An 18,392-nucleotide genomic window follows, 5' to 3' on the forward strand; every position below is an offset into this window, starting at 1 on the left:
TCATCCCACCCCAAAATAGCAGCAATCCAGAAGCAGGGTGGCTTACAGTGCCCTGGAAGAGGACTGAACAGGTGCTGTTTTGTTAGGCATTGAGGATACAGCACAACATTTTCTCGTGGTTTCCTTTTGTTTTCATTTATTCAAAATTTGTTTTGAGGGGATTCTTGTTTACATTCAAACCTATTTTGTTATTGAACTGTTCTGTTGGAATGAAACTCTTGCAGAAGAAACCTCTCACTCTGTCGTAATGTTTGGATGAGTAATAAAAAGTTTACTATTTATGATGACGGTGATGGACTGTGGTGAACTTTCTTAGTTTGTTCCCAAAAATCTCCAAGAAGCGAGAGACTCCACTCCAAAGGTTTCTGGTGCTTACTCAGGGCTCTGCTTGCTTGGAATGAAGGTCAGTCAAGATTGTGGTGTCTTTAGGATACATGGTTTTATTTACACATCTCTACAACCTGAGCATAGGACGGAGTGGCTCACAGTGTCAACACCCCAACATGTCTTGCTTCTCCTTCAGTCGCAGTTTTGGATCCAGCACGGAGCAAGCAGGTCTCTGTGTATCCAGCTTCCAGCCTGATTTTCTAGCTCACATTCACTGCACTGGCTGTGGTTCTCCTCCCTAGCAGCTAGGTGAGGGGGGTGGAGAAAAGGGCCACCCAGTAGCCTGGAGGGAATCATCACTTAGTTGCAGCTCTTGCAATCTCACTCATTCTATATCTATATCTATCTATCTATCTATCTATCTATCTATCTATCTATCTATCTATCATCTATCTATCTATCTATCTATCTATCTATCTATCTATCGTTTTCCATAAAAGTTAAATACAACAAACATAACATTTCCAAAAATTAAAAAAGTAGTTCTTTCAAACCTTCAGACCTTCCTTCCCTCCATGGGTTCCATTTCTATATTTTGTTCCTGCATCTTTTAATGTAATTTATCCATTATACAAAGGGACGCGTGTGGCACTGTGGGTTAAACCACAGAGCCTAGGACTTGCTGATCAGAAGGTCGGCGGTTCGAATCCCCACAACGGGGTGACCTCCTGTTGTTCGGTCCCAGCTCCTGCCAACCTACCAGTTCGAAAGCACGTCAAAGTGCAAGTAGATAAATAGGTACCGCTCTGGTGGAAAGGTAAATGGCGTTTCTGTGCGCTGCTCTGGTTCCCCAGAAGCAGCTTAGTCATGCTGGCCACATGACCCAGAAGCTGTACACCGGCTCCCTTGGCCAATAAAGCGAGATGAGCGTCTCAACCCCTGAGTTGGCTACGACTGGACCTAATGGTCCGGGGTCCCTTTACCTTTTTATCCATTATACAATCATGGTTTCCAAAGTTCATGTTACTTTACAAGTGTCCTTGTATCCCTGCCAAAGATTTCAGCTGTTTACAGTGGTCTCTCAAATATGTTAAAAAATTATTCCAGTCTTTTATACCTGGTCTTCCTGGTTTCTGACCTTACCCGTCAGTCTTGCCATTTCCTCATATTCCATCAGTTTGGTCTGTCACTCTTCTCTGGCCGATACTTTTTCTTCTTTCCATCTCTGGGCTAGGAGCATCCTTGCTGCTGTCGTTGCATACATAAATAGTCTTTTATTTTATTTTTTGGTAGTTCCACGCCTGTAATACCTAACAAAAAAGCCTCTGTGTTTTAAACAAAAGTTATATATCATTTCCCAAAAAGCTTTTACCTCCCCACATGTCCACCACATATGATAAAAGGTACCCTCTTTCCCTTTACATTTCCAGCAAACATTTGAGCTGGTCCTATACATTTTTGCAATTTTACTGGGTGCAATCTCACTCATTCTTTTGGGATGCTGATGAGAACATTTAAGCGACCAGCTAAGGTTGTCCTCTTACCTATTCCTTGTCTGACTTGTTCAGCAATCTTCTCTGTTAGATTCTAACCCTCCCTGGGTACAGGACTCCAAGAAATGGAAGGGGCTCAGGGCATCATCCAGACTGCCCCCTCCCCCCAAAAAACCCTACATCAATCCATACAGTCCTTGCCTGCAAGCTGCCTAAGTAATCAAGCACTGCACTGCAAATTAAAATTCCCTTTGAAACACATTTTCAGCACTATTATTCTCAAGCAGTTGGCAGAGGCAGGAAGCAAGGATGCTCTGTGAACTTTCCAAAGCACGCACACAAAGCTGCTAAGAGAGAACAGACGTCCAAGGGAGGGTGGTGCTGCTATTTGTGGATCTGAGTGGGCCTGGGTTCAAAAAACGCTGCCTGCTCTGGGGCAACGGCTCCTCCGGAGTCCACAAAGATCCAGAGAGCTTTCCCAGACACGCTTGGCAGAGGACCCAGTTTGCACAATCCGTTACTGGGGTAGCAGTAAGTCACAGGGGAGCTGGAACTCATTGAACTGGAGACTGGATCACCTTTTGTCAGATGTAGCTGGTGCCCTCTAGATGTTGCTGGACTACAAATCCCAGCAGCCCCAGGTGTACTTTTTAAAGAGCTGCTTTGGAACAGGTTTTTTACCAGGACAGCTTCTCTTGCCTCTGCACCACTGCAATGGAAAAAGCAGCAAGCTGTTAAAATCAAACAGGCCTTTGGAAACTAATGCTGATCACTGGGCTGGCTGCTGACATGGCAGGCTGCATTTTAATTGCTGGTTCGAAAAGTCTTTTGATGTACAGTATTTTAACTATTATTTTTAACTAGGGTTCTTTCTTTCTTCCTCTCTTTCTTTCTTTCTTTCTTTCTTTTGTAATGTTGTTTTCAAATGTTCAAAGCTGCCACAAATCCCTTCTTGGGGAAAAAGCAGGATATGAATAACCTATAATCCCCACCCCACCCCTGCAATTCTAAAAGATAGATAGCTAATTAATAATAATAATAATAATAATAATAATAATAATAATAATAATAATTTATTTATACCCCGCCCATCTGGCTGAGTTTCCCCAGCCACTCTGGGCGGCTCCCAATCGCGTGTTAAAAACAATACAGCATTAAATATTAAAAACTTCTCTAAACAGGGCTGCCTTCAGATGTCTTTAAAAAATAAGATAGCTGCTTATTTCCTTCACATCTGAAGGGAGGGCGTTCCACAGGGCAGGTGCTACTACCAAGAAGGCTCTCTGCCTGGTTCCCTGTAACCTCACTTCTCGCAATGAGGGAACCGCCAGAAGGCCCTCGGTGCTGGATCTCAGTGTCCAGGCTGAATGATGGGGCTGGAGACGCTCCCTCAGATATACTGGACCGAGGCCGTTTAGGGCTTTAAAGGTCAGCTTGTCACATTGCAGTGCTGTGGGAGAGAGAAAAGTTGCACTGGCTAGAATTCTTCCTCCTACACAATCCATAGTGTGTCCCTCCTTGGCTCCTGATCATCTCATGAGCAGGACTGTTATATACCAGTGGACAGAGTGATCAGGACCACAAGACATTCGAGCCCTGTTCGCACACACGTCAACGGCCTTGTTGGCTGCACATTTATTTATTGCATTTCATCCCCATGACATTTTCATCCCTCTTGCTGCAGAGGCAAGAGAGGTTGCCCCTGACAGAACTCTCTTTCATCAATAATCTCCTCCTCCATGAATTTGCCTAATCCTCTTTTAAAGCCATCCAAGTTGGTGGCTATCACTGCCTCCTGTCGTGTGGGAGGAAATGCCATAGTTTTAAATAAAAGTCCCAAAGGCTTTAACCATTCCTCCTAGGGGAATCACTCCCTCCTATTACTTTGGTTGCCCTTTTCTGAACCTTTTTCAACTCTACAATATCCTGTTTGAGGTGAGGAGACCAGAAATGTACACAGCAGCTTTCCAAATTTGCAGGGAAACCAAAATGCTTGTTTACAAAGCTATTGTACTACCAACCTTACTGTATGCTTGTGAAACATGGACCACTTATAAATGCCATCTCCAACTCCTCGAAAGATTCCATCAATGGTGTCTCTGAAAACTTTTACACAACGCTTGGGAAGACAGGCAAACTAATACCAGTGTACTGGAAGAAGCAAGGATCACCGGTGTTGAAGCAATGATTCTTCAACCTCAACTTTGTTGGACTGGTCATGTTGTGAGGATGCCTGATTATCGTCTTCCAAAGCAACTACTCTATTCCAAACTTAAAAATGGAAAGCATAATGCTGGTGGTCAACAAAAGAGGTTTAAAGACTGTCTCAAGGCAAATCTTTTAAAAATGTAGTATGTTGTTGTTTAGTCGTTTAGTCGTGTCCGACTCTTCGTGACCCCATGGACCAGAGCACACCAGGCACTCCTGTCTTCCACTGCCTCCCGCAGTTTGGTCAGACTCATGTTTGTAGCTTCAAGAACACTGTCCAACCATCTTGTCCTCTGTCGTCCCCTTCTCCTTGTGCCCTCCATCTTTCCCAACATCACGGTCTTTTCCAGGGAGTCTTCTCTTCTCATGAGGTGGCCAAAGTATTGGAGCCTCAGCTTCACGATCTGTCCTTCCAGTGAGCACTCAGGGCTGATTTCCTTAAGAATGGATATGTTTGATCTTCTTGCAGTCCATGGGACTCTCAAGAGTCTCCTCCAGCACCATAATTCAAAAGCATCAATTCTTCGGCGATCAGCCTTCTTGATGGTCCAGCTCTCACTTCCATACATCACTACTGGGAAAACCATGGCTTTAACTATACGGACCTTTGTTGGCAAGGTGATGTCCATGGACAAAGACAACAGGCATATAAAAATGTAGTATAAACACCAAAAATTGGGAAACACTTGCCTGCGAGCGCTCCAATTGGAGAACAGGCTTTTCCAAAGGTGTTGTGGGCTTTGAAGACACTCGAACTCAGGATGAAAGGGAGAAATGTGCTAAGAGGAAGGCCTGCTTGGCAAATCCACACCGTGATCAACTCCAGCCCAGAAACCAGTGTTCCCACTGTGGAAGGAGGTGTGGATCCAAAATTGGCCTCCACAGTCACTTACGGACTCATTGTTAAAACCGTGTTTATGGAAGACAATCTTACTTGGCTATGCGCGATCGCCAAAGAAGAAGAAGAAGCCGCACTGTAGATCTGTATAACGGCACTCTTAGTTGGTTTGCAGCTGATCTTTTGCACAGCTTATGTTGAAAACTCTCAGAGGAGCTGATTGCTGCATTTGGCACCAGGGAGTACTTTTTCTCCAGGTCACACGCTAGGAAGCTTGGGTGGGTTTCTGCAGTGTGAGTTGTTGCACAAGGATTTAAGAGCGGCTTGTTTTGCAGAAACCCGCTCTCTGCTTGTGGTCTACATTTCATAGAGAGCCAGGGTGGAGTAGCGGTTACCATTTGAGACTAGGACATGGGAGACCAGCGTTCAAATCCCCACTCAGCCATGAAGCCTACCTTGGGCCAGTCCCTTCCTCTCAGCTTAGATTACCTCCCAGGATTGTTGTGGGCATTCAATGACAAAGGGGAGAAATATGTGCACCAGTGGCGTGCGGTGAAATTTTTCGTAGGGGAACAGGACCAGAAGCACCAGCTTGTGAGAGCAATTGCGGGGGGACGATGACAATAACATCACCCCTCCCTCCCTAAGCTGGGCAGAAGCTTCCTGAGCTCTGGGGAGGAGGTACCGGGGGAACATTTAGGGGAGTAGCCTAGTCCCCCCCCTGTCCATTGACCGCATGCCACTGATGTGCACCGCCTCAAGGTCCCTGAGGATAAAAAGGTGAGATAAAAGTGCAACCCTAAGATCATAGGGGATGCAGGAGGCAGATGGATCATTGTACCTGCAGGGTATACATAAGGGGGGCTAGATTAAATGACATTTAAATCTCTTGCGATTATAAGTCACATCCTCGGCCACAGATGGTCTCCACAGACACAGTGTGAAGCTGCAAATTTGCTGGCAGCTGTCCCCAGTGACAAAATGAGTGTGATATGCTCCTGGCGGGTGATGGCGGAGGGGATGTGGAACAGCATGTGAAACTGCATGGCTGGAGTAAGGTTAAGGGGGGTGGGGGGAGCAACTGGAAGTGAGGAAATTTCCACCAGGGAAAGGAAAAGTACCCAGAAGATGGTGACACTAAAGGCCTGACAGCAGAAGACTCCCGTTATATTTTGGATGCTCACTGGAAATGCTGCTGTCATTGTCGTTGTTTTCAAAAGCTTTCCCCCTATTCACATCTGTGGCGATAGGATTAACAGCCCAAGAAATTTCATTATTATTATTTTATATGAAAAGAGTTCCATGTGCCATTTAGAATTGTAGAGTTGGAAGGGACCCCAAGGGTCATCCAGTCCAACCCTTCGATGAGCTAGCCCGCTGCAGCATGAATCTGACACCAAAAGGCTCTGACATAGGGCAGATTCATACCATACGTAGAAGCACATCCGACACATGCTTAACCCCCAAAGAACCTGGCAACTGTATTTTGTTAAAGGAGCCGACATCAGCCTCAGACTCTAGCGCCCCTGAAACTTATAACAATACCATTTTTGTATTATGTAACACAGGAAGTGAGCCAGAAGGGGAAAGGGTGGGCACTTCATACTTTCATAGGACCCTGTATGGCACTTACAGACCCTCCAAGTGTCCCCATTTTCCAGGGACAGTCCTGTAATTTACAGAAGCCGTCCTGGTTATAATGCATTACTAGAGTTAAAGCAGGGTGTTGTTTGTCCTTTACGTGCCACAACCATTCCCAAACGATCTCAAAACGTAGTAAAACCATCGATGTAGATGAGTCCCTGGTTTCTGATTTGATCCCAGAATGTCCCGCTTTTCCTTAGGACGTCCCTATTTTCATGGGAGAAATGTTGGAGGGTATGGAGTTATGCAACCCACCGAGCCAAGGAGATAAGTAACTTTACAACCTTTAGAAGACATCTGAAGGCAGATCTGCATAAGGAAGTTTTTAAAAAATGTTTAATCTTTTATTATGTTTTTATAAATGTTGGAAGCCACCCAGAGTAGCCGGTGCAACTCACTCAGATATGGGTAGGGTATAAGAAAGAAAGAAAGAAAGAAAGAAAGAAAGAAAGAAAGAAAGAAAGAAATTTGTTGTTGAACAGGACGTCCCTATTTTCATTGGAGAAACGTTGAAGCGTATCCGCTTAGCTTAGTTGGAGCTGAAACCATCTTGTGGATTCTAATTAGTTCTTTCCATAGATCCAAAAACTGTTGGTGGGTCAAATGTCAACTCCACCCTATTCAAAGTGGGGAATAGGGGGAGGGAATGGAGAAAGGGAAGTTCGGAGCTGGTGCTGCACAATGCACAAGGCCTCACAACCCTAAAAGAAGTAAAGGAAGAGTGTCCCTGTTATAGTGCAGAGTTCCTTGCCTTTAGCACTTAGCAACCTGTGCTGTCTCTTGTGCCTCCCATGGTTAGGCAACTGTGTTCTTTTCTAGGCACCTCTGGGCTGAGATTAGGGCATGCTTTGCCAAACTGGTTCGCTCCCATCAGCTTCAGCTGCCATGGCTGTTTTGGACTCTCATCACGCTCCAGGCAGCAGCTGTGTTGGACTCCAATTCCCATCAACCAGTCTGTTCCAGCTCTGACACCTTGCCCTTTTTTGAACCTTTTCCGTGATGGACAGGAATTATCTCACATCGTTGCAGACATCTCTCTCTCTCTCTCTCTTTTTCTCCTGCCCACACACAGGAGATTGCTGCCTGTTCCATGTGCACGGATGTCTAAGCAGAGCTTTCCCCCTCTTGCTTAAAGATACCCTCAAGAGGAAGGAAAAACAACCCTAATTGCCCTGTAATATAATATATAATATAATTGCCCTCTAATAACTGCAGATCAAAAGGAACCTCTTCGATGGCAGAACATGGAAAGGAAGTGTGCCTGCACACCACGCAAGGCCCTCGTTTAATTGCACGTGGATTTGCACGTGCGCATGCACGCGCTGGAGACAAGCAGGGCCAGGCCACGGTATTTTGTGGCCTGCCACAAAGGATGAGATAACACACATACACACTGGTTGTACAGAAGCTAAGGACTTTCCCCACACTTCTGCTAGTTCCGTGCCTAGAAAGTACAGTTCTGAGTACCATTCTCGCTGGGCAAGGATGGAGGCTTCGATCCGTCTCACCCACTCCCAACACTAACAATATTCTGTCCCTAAGAAAGGAACAGCCTTCTCAGACCCAAAGCTCCATGTGACGGGACACCTGGCAGGCGAGAGCGAGAGCTGTTCCGTTGCTCCTGCTTCCTTCTTATTGTGAGATTACTCAACGGCTAACTCAATACAAAGATCATGTTCCCTTCTTCCCTTCCAGCCCCGCCAGGCAAAAATGTTTCTTACCAGGCTTTGCGTGCCTTATTCTAACACAATTCTGTCACCTCGGGGGACCTCTCCGCAAAGGAAACTGTTCTCCCTGAGAGCAAGGGTGTCACTCTCCTGGGCGGTATGCGCCAGGCTAGCAGCAGCTCAGCGCAGCCGGGTGTTCTCTGGAGAGCATTGCTTGACTGCATAGCAGGGAAACAATTTCAACTTTTCCCTGAAGCAAGGCACTTGAGCCTGGAGTGCAATATTGATGCTTTACGAGCCTCATAGAATCATAGAACTGCAGAGCTGGAAGCAATGGCTGCGATTTGTGGAACTGGCACTGTACAAAATTGATATTTTAGCATACACTTTTTTATTTTTATTTTTATTTTTAGCCTACACTTTGGAACATGCCGACATTGATAGTTAGCTGATTTCTGATTTTAACTTTTTGAAATGGGTTTTCTCGTATTGCTTTGTGTGTAAATGTTATAAACCAGTCTTATATATATACATATATTTTGTGAACGGCTGTGTATCAATTTTTTTAAATAAATAAATAAAATAAAAGTGAATGCACAGGCATGAAAGGCAGGAACACAGAATGCTGGACCACGGTTTAGCACATGGGTCAGCAAACTATGGTCCACAGGCCGGATTAGGCTGAATTGCCTTCTGGATCCAGCCCAGAGATGGTCCGGGAATTGCCACGTGGATCGCCAGCACGTGGATCGCCAGCATGCATGTTCTTTTCCTCTCAGCGGCGCTGGCGGCGCCTCCTCCCTCCCTCCTCCTGTCTTCTCTCTGCCCTGTCTAGAGGAGGAAGGGGGCTGGGCTTTGTTGAGCTGCGGTTGGCTGAGCGCCCCTCTCAAGTGGCTGCCATTTAAAGCAACCCTTCTCTGGAGCAAGCCCTTTCACACACCTCTCATCGTCCTGCCGCCACCACCAGCCCCCGCCATTCGCAAGACGCAGGTGAGCCTGCCTGGTGCTCTTGCATCATCGTTATTATTTTTTCAAAATATAGTCCAGCCCCCCACAAGGTCTGAGGGACATTGGACCAGCCCCCTGCTGAAAAAAATTGCTGACCCCTAGTTTAACGTTACGTCAAACCCCAGTCCTTGGGCAACCTGGATCAGGTCTCTCTGTCTCGTGCTCTCTCAGCCTCTAAAGCCAGACTAAGGATGGGTGACCTGTTGCTGAGAATTGTTTGTGAGGAGTAGGGAACCACAAATGCACATTCCGGAGCACTGTATGCAAATGAAAGGGGAGGAAGGGATCAAGATGTGGTTGGCAGCAGCAGAAGGAGGAGATGTTCCTGGTTATTACAGATCCCCCAGGGAGCAAAGCAATGGGGCAGAAAGTTTCGCTTGGCTGGGTGCCTAGAAAAGAACAAAGGCCTTATCCTTGTCATCACCCAGTTTGCTCCAGGACGCTATGCTTGGGTCTGCGTGCCACTTGCATGACATACAAGAGAAGAGGAATTAAGGAAGGGGGCCAAACTCTCGCATTGCCCTTTGGTTTCAGTTGGCAGGAGGGTGCGATAGGTACAGAAGAACATGAGTGGAGCCTACAGGATGCTCCCTGGATCCCTTTTCGAAAACTGACATTACATTGGCTATTTTCCAGCTCTCATATATGGAGGCTGATCCGAGGGACACGTTACATAGTTTTGCTAGAAGATGGTCAATTTAGTATCTGAATTCTTGGAGGTCTGTCAAGTGGGTGCCATCCAGACTCAGCAATTGGTCAGCTTTTATTTTGCCTGTTATGCCTAGAACTTCACCTCTCTCCACCACTATCCGCCTTTGTTTCCCAGGCTCACATCCTGCAAAGACACAGGTATTTCTCCTATATCTTCCATCATGAAGACAGATACAAAAATTCATTCAGCTTCTCCATGATCTCTTTATTCTCCTTTACAACTTCTTCGACTCCCTTGGCATCCAAAAGCCCTAACGCCTCCCTAGACGGTTTCCTGCTAATATATATTAAAATAACTTCTTGTTGCTAGGATGATCTCTGTTTGAGACAACTGCAGTACAGACGGGATTTGAGAGCCTTGGCTATGCATGACCTCCCCTGTCGAAGGCAGTATGCCTCTGGTTAGCAGTTACTGGGAATCTCTTGTGCTCAGGTCCTGCTTGTGAGCTTCCCTTGGAGGCATCCGGCTGAACACCGGAGCATCTAGGATGTGGGTCTATGGCTTGATCCAGCAGCCAGGGGCTTCTTACATTCGCACTAAAGAGATGTGTGATTAAATATATTCGGGCCAGTTAAGACTTTGGCTTTCACCCAATCTGGTTTTGTAAGTTTGCACATTGCTACACATCAATAACGTTGGTTTTCCCCCAATGAGTATTCTGGACAATTCCCCCACCTGTAAAAATTAACAGCTCTATTTGGGGGGGGGGTTACTTGTGGTGTTACTATGCTATTACATTGCTATAATATTTATTTATAGCCTGCCCTTTTCCCAGATGGACTGAAGAGAAGTTTTCACTCTTGATCTAAAAAAGGGAGCCACTCCTCATGGAAGCCCAAGAGGTTTGCCATTTTCCTTCCTCTCCCCAAAACTGAGGGGCCGACTCTTGAATTTAAACATCATGGTACCTGGGCAGCGTCTATGGGTGGAGTCCAGAGTAGGCCCAAGGGGCTAGAATTCAGGAATGTTCACCTTAAAAAAATGATGTGGACAAGCTAGTGGGTGTTCAGAGGAAGTTGACCAAGATGATCAAGGGTCTGGAAAACAAGAATTATGAGAAATGGTTGAGGGAGTTGGGTGTGCTTAGCCTGGAGAAGAGGAGACTGAGAGCGGATATGACAGCCATCTTCAAATATCTGAAGGGCTGCCGCATGGAAGATGGAGCAAGATTGTTTTCTGCTTCTCTAGAGCATAGGACTTTGGATCGATGGATTCAAATGACAAGAAAGGAGATTCCAATAAAACATTAGGAAGACCTTTCTAACAGTAAGAGCTGTTCACCAGTGGAATGAATGGGCTGCCTCAGATGGTGGGGGACTCTCCTTCATTGAAGGAGTTTAAATAGAGGTTGGGCGGCCATCTGTCACAGATTTTTAAGGTGTATGATCCTTGAGGTGCCACCCAATTCTTAGAATTCTATGTAAACACACACACACACACACACACACAACCTTGTTCTTGCTTTTCTAGCAAATGATCTGAAACTTTACAAAACAAACACCCAGCCAGGCTAGTTTTCCCTTTCTTTGTCTTTTTTTAAATAGCCCCCCTGCCACGTTGTGTCATGGGTGACCACTGGAGCCAGCCCAAGGGAAAGGCAGGTCTGCATTCCCAGCAGCGGTGGTGGTGGTGGTGGAGAGTGGGTGGGCAAAGGCACCCAAGAGGTATGCTAAGCATTCCTTCTGATCTGGTCACGCAAGTGGGCACAGGTGGATTTGTAACAAGACAGTCCAGTCCTTCCGAATGCACATTCTCTGGGAGCCTGAGCTCCTGGCGGGTCTCAAGAAGCAACGTACTCCCAACATTGAAAAGAAAGTAAGGAAATTTCATCCCACTGGCTGAAACGTTTAGGTGGGTGTTTATTGTGGGATTGGGCACACGTGCAATATTTTTTGCTGCGCCCACATGATGTCATTGGCATCAATATGCCAGCTGCCCTGTTCCCTTTTAATCCAGATTTACCCGTTCTGGGGAAAATATGATAAGTACAAAAACACTTGTTTCCAACAACTCGTTTGCAATACCAGAACAACAGTTTTGCAGTACAGTCTTAAGCCCCAACAGCAACTCCTCCTTATGCCGTGCCCTGTTTTCTCGTTGCTATTGTTGGCGGCTGTTGCCATTGTGGCATGCTCTGTTTTGCCTCAGTGACAACACATCCGGGGCCAGCCCCTGCTCACAGAGCTGCGAGGATTAAATGTTTGGGCAAACGGGGCAGAGGACCATGTATACCACCTTGAGCTCCCTGAAGGAAAGGTTGGATGTTAATAAGAAGAAGAACTACTACTGCTGCTAAAATTATAATCCTACATGGTTCTTCCACTCTTCATTTTATCCTCACAACAACCCCGTGAGGTAGATTGGGGCTGAGAGGCAATGACTGAGCTATATGACTTGTGGGGATTTGAACCCGAGTCTCTCCCAGGTCTGGGACGCAGGTGGCGCTGTGGGTTAAAGCCTCAGCGCCTAGGGCTTGCCGATCGAAAGGTCGGCGGTTCGAATCCCTGCGGCGGGGTGCGCTCCCGCTGCTCGGTCCCAGCGCCTGCCAACCTAGCAGTTCGAAAGCACCTCCGGGTGCAAGTAGATAAATAGGGACCGCTTACCAGCGGGAAGGTAAACGGCGTTTCTGTGTGCGGCTCTGGCTCGCCAGAGCAGCGATGTCACGCTGGCCACGTGACCCGGAAGTGTCTCCGGACAGCGCTGGCCCCTGGCCTCTTAAGTGAGATGGGCGCACAACCCCAGAGTCTGTCAAGACTGGCCCGTACGGGCAGGGGTACCTTTACCTTTACCTTTACCTCTCCCAGGTCTAAATCCAGCCCTCTAACCACTACACCACACTGCTTCTGGTTATAGCCTTGCGTCTATGCACACCCTCTGCCTTCCCTATTATTTTTTGGTGAACTCCTAACCCTCAGCCAGGACCACAATGAGTGTTCTCTGCAAACTTCAAGGAGGCTCTGTTTACCCCCTGGGCTCCCATCTCCCCTGCTAGGGTTCCATTAAGTCACAAAGTCTACACCTGTCTGAGCAGATATTGTTAAAACCCTAATTAGAGGGGCAGGGGGAATGAAATGAAAAGTAAAGAACGCCAATTACAGATTTTCCTGTTAATCAGTCCCAAGACCTTCTGACCTTCCTGGTGGCAAGTGACACAGAGGAAAGAGCTTCCCTGCATTTCAAGGGTGGGACAGATAGTAATGGGATTAAGATCCTGCTGACACACTGCAGGGGGAAGAGACCAAAGTCGCAGCTATTTATGGTTGCAGGCAATCGAAGAGACATCAGGACCTCTAATTGGGGCTAATTGGGGCGGTGGGGGTGGGCGGGGGATGACCAGTGGTTATTCCATGGCCTGGATCTTGACTTTGAATGCTGCAAAGCTGCCCACACTTTCTGTGCTTCTGTTAGGATCTATTATTATTATATTATTATTATTGGTTTATTTATACCCCATTCTTTCCCCATACTGCAACTCAAGGCGGCTTACACAAATTCAAACAACAGAGACAAAATACAAAAAAACTAAACATATATAAAATATAGCTGTTATAAAGTCATTAAACTCTGATAGAATTTTTAAAATATATAAAAAACCAATAAGCTGAAAATACAGATAATAAAACCAGCCCTTTCCTGAAAAAACAGTCAATTCCCAAAGACCTGTTGGAAGAAACGTGTCTTTACCTGCAGGCAGAAGGGCAACAAGGAAGGAGCCAGTCTGGCTTCTCTAGGGCGGGAGTTCCAAAGTTTGGGAGCAGCCACTGAGAAGGCCCTATCCTGCATCCCCACCAAGCATACCTTTGAGGGTGGCGAGACAGAGAGATGGGCCTCCCATGAAGATCTTAGAGCCCGGGCAGTTTCATACAGGAGAAAACTGTCCTGAGCTGTATAAGCAGCACTTTGTGGACCGGTTGTCTGTAGAAGCAAATCCATGCTATACATGTAAAGCACATGACTTCCCCCAAAGAATCCTGGGGACTGTAGTTTGTTACGGGTGCTGGAAGTGGTAGTCCTTTGAGGGGCAAACCACAGCTCCCAGGATTCCTTGGGCAAAGTCCTGTGCTTTAAACACATTCATTGGCTAAGCTTTAACTGTATAGTGTGGATCTTCTAATGATAATCTAAAGCAACCTTCTGTGTCCCTGTGCCCACCTGGCTCAGTATTGCTCCCTCTGGCAAGGAGTCTCTCCTACCCTACCTGGAGGTGCCAGGGCGGGGTGTGTGGGACCTTCTGCATGCAAAGCAGGAGCCCTACCCCTGAGCTGCATCCCAACTCAGTATAAACGTCTTCCTATGCCTTGCATAAGTTAAACCACAGAGCCTAGGACTTGCCGATCAGAAGGTCGGCGGTTCGAATCCCCTGCTCCTGCCCACCTAGCAGTTTGAAAGCACGTCAAAGTGCAAGTAGATAAATGGGTACCACTCCGGCGGGAAGGTAAATGGCGTTTCCGTGCACTGCTCTGGTTCACCAGAAGCGGCTTAGTCATGCTGGACACATCACCCGGAAGCTGTACCCCGGCTCCCTCGGCCAGTAAAGCGAGATGAGTGCCACAACCCCAGAGTCGGTCACGACTGGACCTAATGGTCAGGGGTCCCTTTACCTTTACCTATGCCTTGCATGTCAAAGGTCTCAGGTTCAGTCTTCAGCATCTCTATGTAGGGCTGGAAGCTGTGAACAGGGTTAGCAACAGGGTTTTCTGTGAATGGATCCACACATAAGAAGACAAAATTTGCAGAAATGTTGTATACGCTTTATGTCACATGAAGATTTGTATCCTACTTTTGGAGGGGCAAGCCCCCAAAATAAATCTGTGTTGCTTCGAATGTGCTTTAGAAGTATAGCGTTCACAGCCTGTGTTGCTGTTATCAAATTCAGCAGAAGGAAGATGGGGGGCAAAACTATAGTTACGTAGTTTTTTAGGTGCCATTGGCTCAGGCACAGCCTATTGTTGGGCTCCATGCTTTTTGCCCCACTGATTTCAATGCTCTCCGGCCACCTCTGCCTGAAAGAGACCGTTGCCAGAAACCTGGGAGACCTGCTGCCAGTATAGCACAGGGGTCACCAATATGGCACCCGTGGGCATGCATATGCCAACAGAGCATAGCTGTCAACTTTCAGCTTTGAAAATAAGGGATCAGCAGCCTCAAAAATAAGGGATCAGCAGCCTCACCTGTCCTGGGGACAGCCTACGGGATATCTAACAATCCGGGATAGCAGCGGGAAGCAGTGGGAAACGGCACTGGAATAAGGGAATTTCCCGCAAAAAAAGGGAAGGTTGACAGCTGTGCAACAGAGGCATTCCATCTCTGCGCTGCCCCCATCATTTTAGCAGCAGCAGCAGCAAATAAAAGTTTGCAGCTTGCACTTGGTGTTGTTGGTTTTTTTTGGGGGGGGGGTGTGAATCTGTGGCAGTTTCTCCGCTTCACAAACATGCCCTGTGCCCTCAAATGGAGGGTCTAACTCAGTATGAGGCAGTTCCCCTATGTCCCTGGCTGCCTTTAAAAGGCAGAAATTTAGCAGGTGCACTTCCCTGCATCGCTGAAAACGTGCTTCCAGGTGACATTTCACCTGTCATGGAGCTATTAAGACATGAGGTTCCTGTCAGGAAAAAAGCCAGGCAAATCCTGAATAACTTGTGTTGTGGCAGCTGCTGCTGCTGCTTTTAAAGGTAAAGGTAAAGGTACCCCTGCCCGTACGGGCCAGTCTTGACAGACTCTGGGGTTGTGCGCCCATCTCACTCAAGAGGCCAGGGGCCAGCGCTGTCCAGAGACACTTCCGGGTCACGTGGCCAGCGTGGCATCGCTGCTCTGGCGAGCCAGAGCCGCACACGGAAACGCCGTTTACCTTCCCGCTGGTAAGCGGTCCCTATTTATCTACTTGCACCTGGAGGTGCTTTCGAACTGCTAGGTTGGCAGGCGCTGGGACCGAGCAGCGGGAGCGCACCCCGCCGCAGGGATTCGAACCGCCGACCTTTCGATCGGCAAGTCCTAGGCGCTGAGGCTTTAACCCACAGCGCCACCTGCGTCCCTTTGCTGCTGCTTTTACATGGGTCCTTTTTTATTATTCTACTTGGTCAGGGACAGGAAATAAGAGGAAAGTTTACACAACCACCAGAGGAAGACTTAGCAACCATAAGAAGGTGTTTGGTAGGCTGTGGGCCATGCTGGTATATGTATGTGCTGTGTTTCTCTGGATCCGGCCTAGCACAGCCTCATGACAACAAGGGCCACACTCTCCGTTGCCAAGCAACCACCACTTAAGGACAGCATCCCCACAAGCCCTTTGTGGCCTGGAGCCACTGTTGAAGATGAGACGAAGTATCTCACTGCTTGAAAGTTGTCCACCCTTCACCCTAAGGCCCCAGAGAGAGCTACAGCAATTTAAAACACAACATTAAAAATTGTTTAATTTTTTTTAAAGAATTTTAAAAAAATGCCTGAACCTATCCAAGTGCTCATTTGGGGCCTGTTTGCTGTGGCCTCTACCATCTGCCACTCTTCAGGTAGTAATCAAGGGGCGGGGGCTGGGTTTGTAGGGCCACAGACTTTGGCCCCTGGGCCCCAAAGCTGAGTCTCAGTTGCCCCACAAAGCCCCACTGAGCCTTGACATGGCAAGTCCTGCCTTAAGTGACAGGGATGCTGCTCAGGGAGTGCAGACACCCCTGGAGTCTCTCTCGCCACTTGGAGATTGGGGTGCACAAAACAGTATTACCTCTCATTCCTCTCCCTCCGTCTCCTTTAAAAACAAAATAAAATTCATTCTCAACGTTTGTGAGCCTTTGTGGGTATTATGCACCCCACCCTCTGCCTGAAATCCAGCATTAAACCTTGCAAGCTGCAAGATGAAGGGAAATTGCAGGGGTGCGTGTGTGCCGTGACTCAGGTGGACCCCAACTGGGGAAGAAAGAACAGCTCCTGCCTTCAGATGCAGGCCTAAACTGTGCACAATTCACCGGAGCAGAGTTTATGAAACTTAAAACGTTGCTGAATGACACAATCTGGGGGTGGGGCTCTGGAACACTTGACACGTTTGGGAACATTTGTTCTGACACTGCAGGTGTTCGGCAAAGCCTGTTTCAGAACAGAATATTGTTATTTAAAAATTGGAAGAGAAAGGCAATCAAAAGGGTTGTTTTTCCCTCTCTCCCCTCCCTTCCCACAAAAGCTCCTATGATTCCATTTAAGCGTTGGGGGTTGCGAAAGTACAACCAAGCACCGAAGGGTAGAAGAGGCGATTTGAAGGCAGAGCAAATTGAACAGAGGGAATTGTCTGGTTGGGAAGGGTCCAAAAGCAGAGGCCTCGTGGTCCTCAGCAGCTGTCCCCTCCCCTCCGGTCAATTTGTGCAGCCCTGAGTAAAAGCTTGAACCAAGTCTACAGATGTCACGTTGCGACACTGCATTCTGCTAGACCTCATGGAGGAGTTGCTCACACAATTCTCCTTCCACCAAGGGTTTGGTCTTCAGTCACATCCATTATTTTTAAGGGGACTTCTCAAGAGTAGGCATTACACTGGATACAATCTTAAATAAATAGTAACGGGTGGTATTCAACAAAGTAATGTACTGAAATGATCCATTGATTTTAATGGGTCTACTCTGTAAAATTAAGCAGAATAGCACCCCAAGAAACAAAATAAATGGTGGATTAAAGCATTGCTTTTCCTTTGCATTACAGAATGCAGTTAAAAGCTGCATCAAGTGGATTAGTAGTGCCACCTGGTGATCAGGCCAGTTTATGACAGGCTGACTTCTGCCATGAGCCAGAACTCCACAACTTCCCCTTCCTTTTACAAACACATTAGTTTTCCAACCTGCTTTCATGTGCAAAGTCACAGGTCAATTCTCCCAGCAGACAAGAATTGATGCTAACTTGTAAGGGTTTTTTTTAAGCTTCTATTTTTCTTTCTTTTGTAAAATCAAGCAAGATTCTAGTCCTCATGGTGCCAGAGAGCCATATGACAACAGGTAGCAGCTGGCAACAGCCCCCAGCGACAAGGAGTGGACCTTTGGGCTTTTACTCTTATCACAAACCGCCACTTCCCCTGCCATCCATGTGCAGCACCTTTGTCATCTCCAGAGCAGAGTTGGAAGAGAAGGGGAAATGAATCCATTTGGGCTGACATAGCAGCGCACCCCAAACTTCTGATTGCCGCAGCACCCTCTGCTACACCAGGCGATGTCTGAAGGGAAGGATGAGAGAAATCTGATTTGCTTTCTGTTTGAATGCAGGCATCCCCAAACTCAGCCCTCCAGGTGCTTTGAGACTACAACTCCCATCATCCCTAGCTAACAGGACCAGTGGTCAGGGGTGATGGGAACTGTAGTCCCAAAACATCTGGAGGGCTGAGTTTGGGGATGCCTGTTTTAATGCAAACCACTGGTTCAGAGTCCCATGAAAAACTCTTGGCAGGACTGGTCAGAGGATAAGGAGCAGAGAAAGCTTTGATACTATCAAAGTGGATACTATCAGACCTGGGGGTGGGGGGAGGTATTTA

At 47.2% G+C, this 18,392-nt stretch overlaps 1 protein-coding gene across 1 annotated transcript in view; it reads left to right on the forward strand.

The window, feature by feature from the left end:
- Window positions 1–18,392, forward strand: part of LOC307204982 (ras-related and estrogen-regulated growth inhibitor-like protein) — a 226,159-nt gene that overhangs the window by 8,302 nt on the left and 199,465 nt on the right. The window lies entirely within an intron of this gene.

The sequence above is a fragment of the Podarcis cretensis genome (assembly GCF_951804945.1).
Source record: "Podarcis cretensis genome assembly, chromosome: 16".
Taxonomy (NCBI): Eukaryota; Metazoa; Chordata; class Lepidosauria; order Squamata; family Lacertidae; genus Podarcis; species Podarcis cretensis.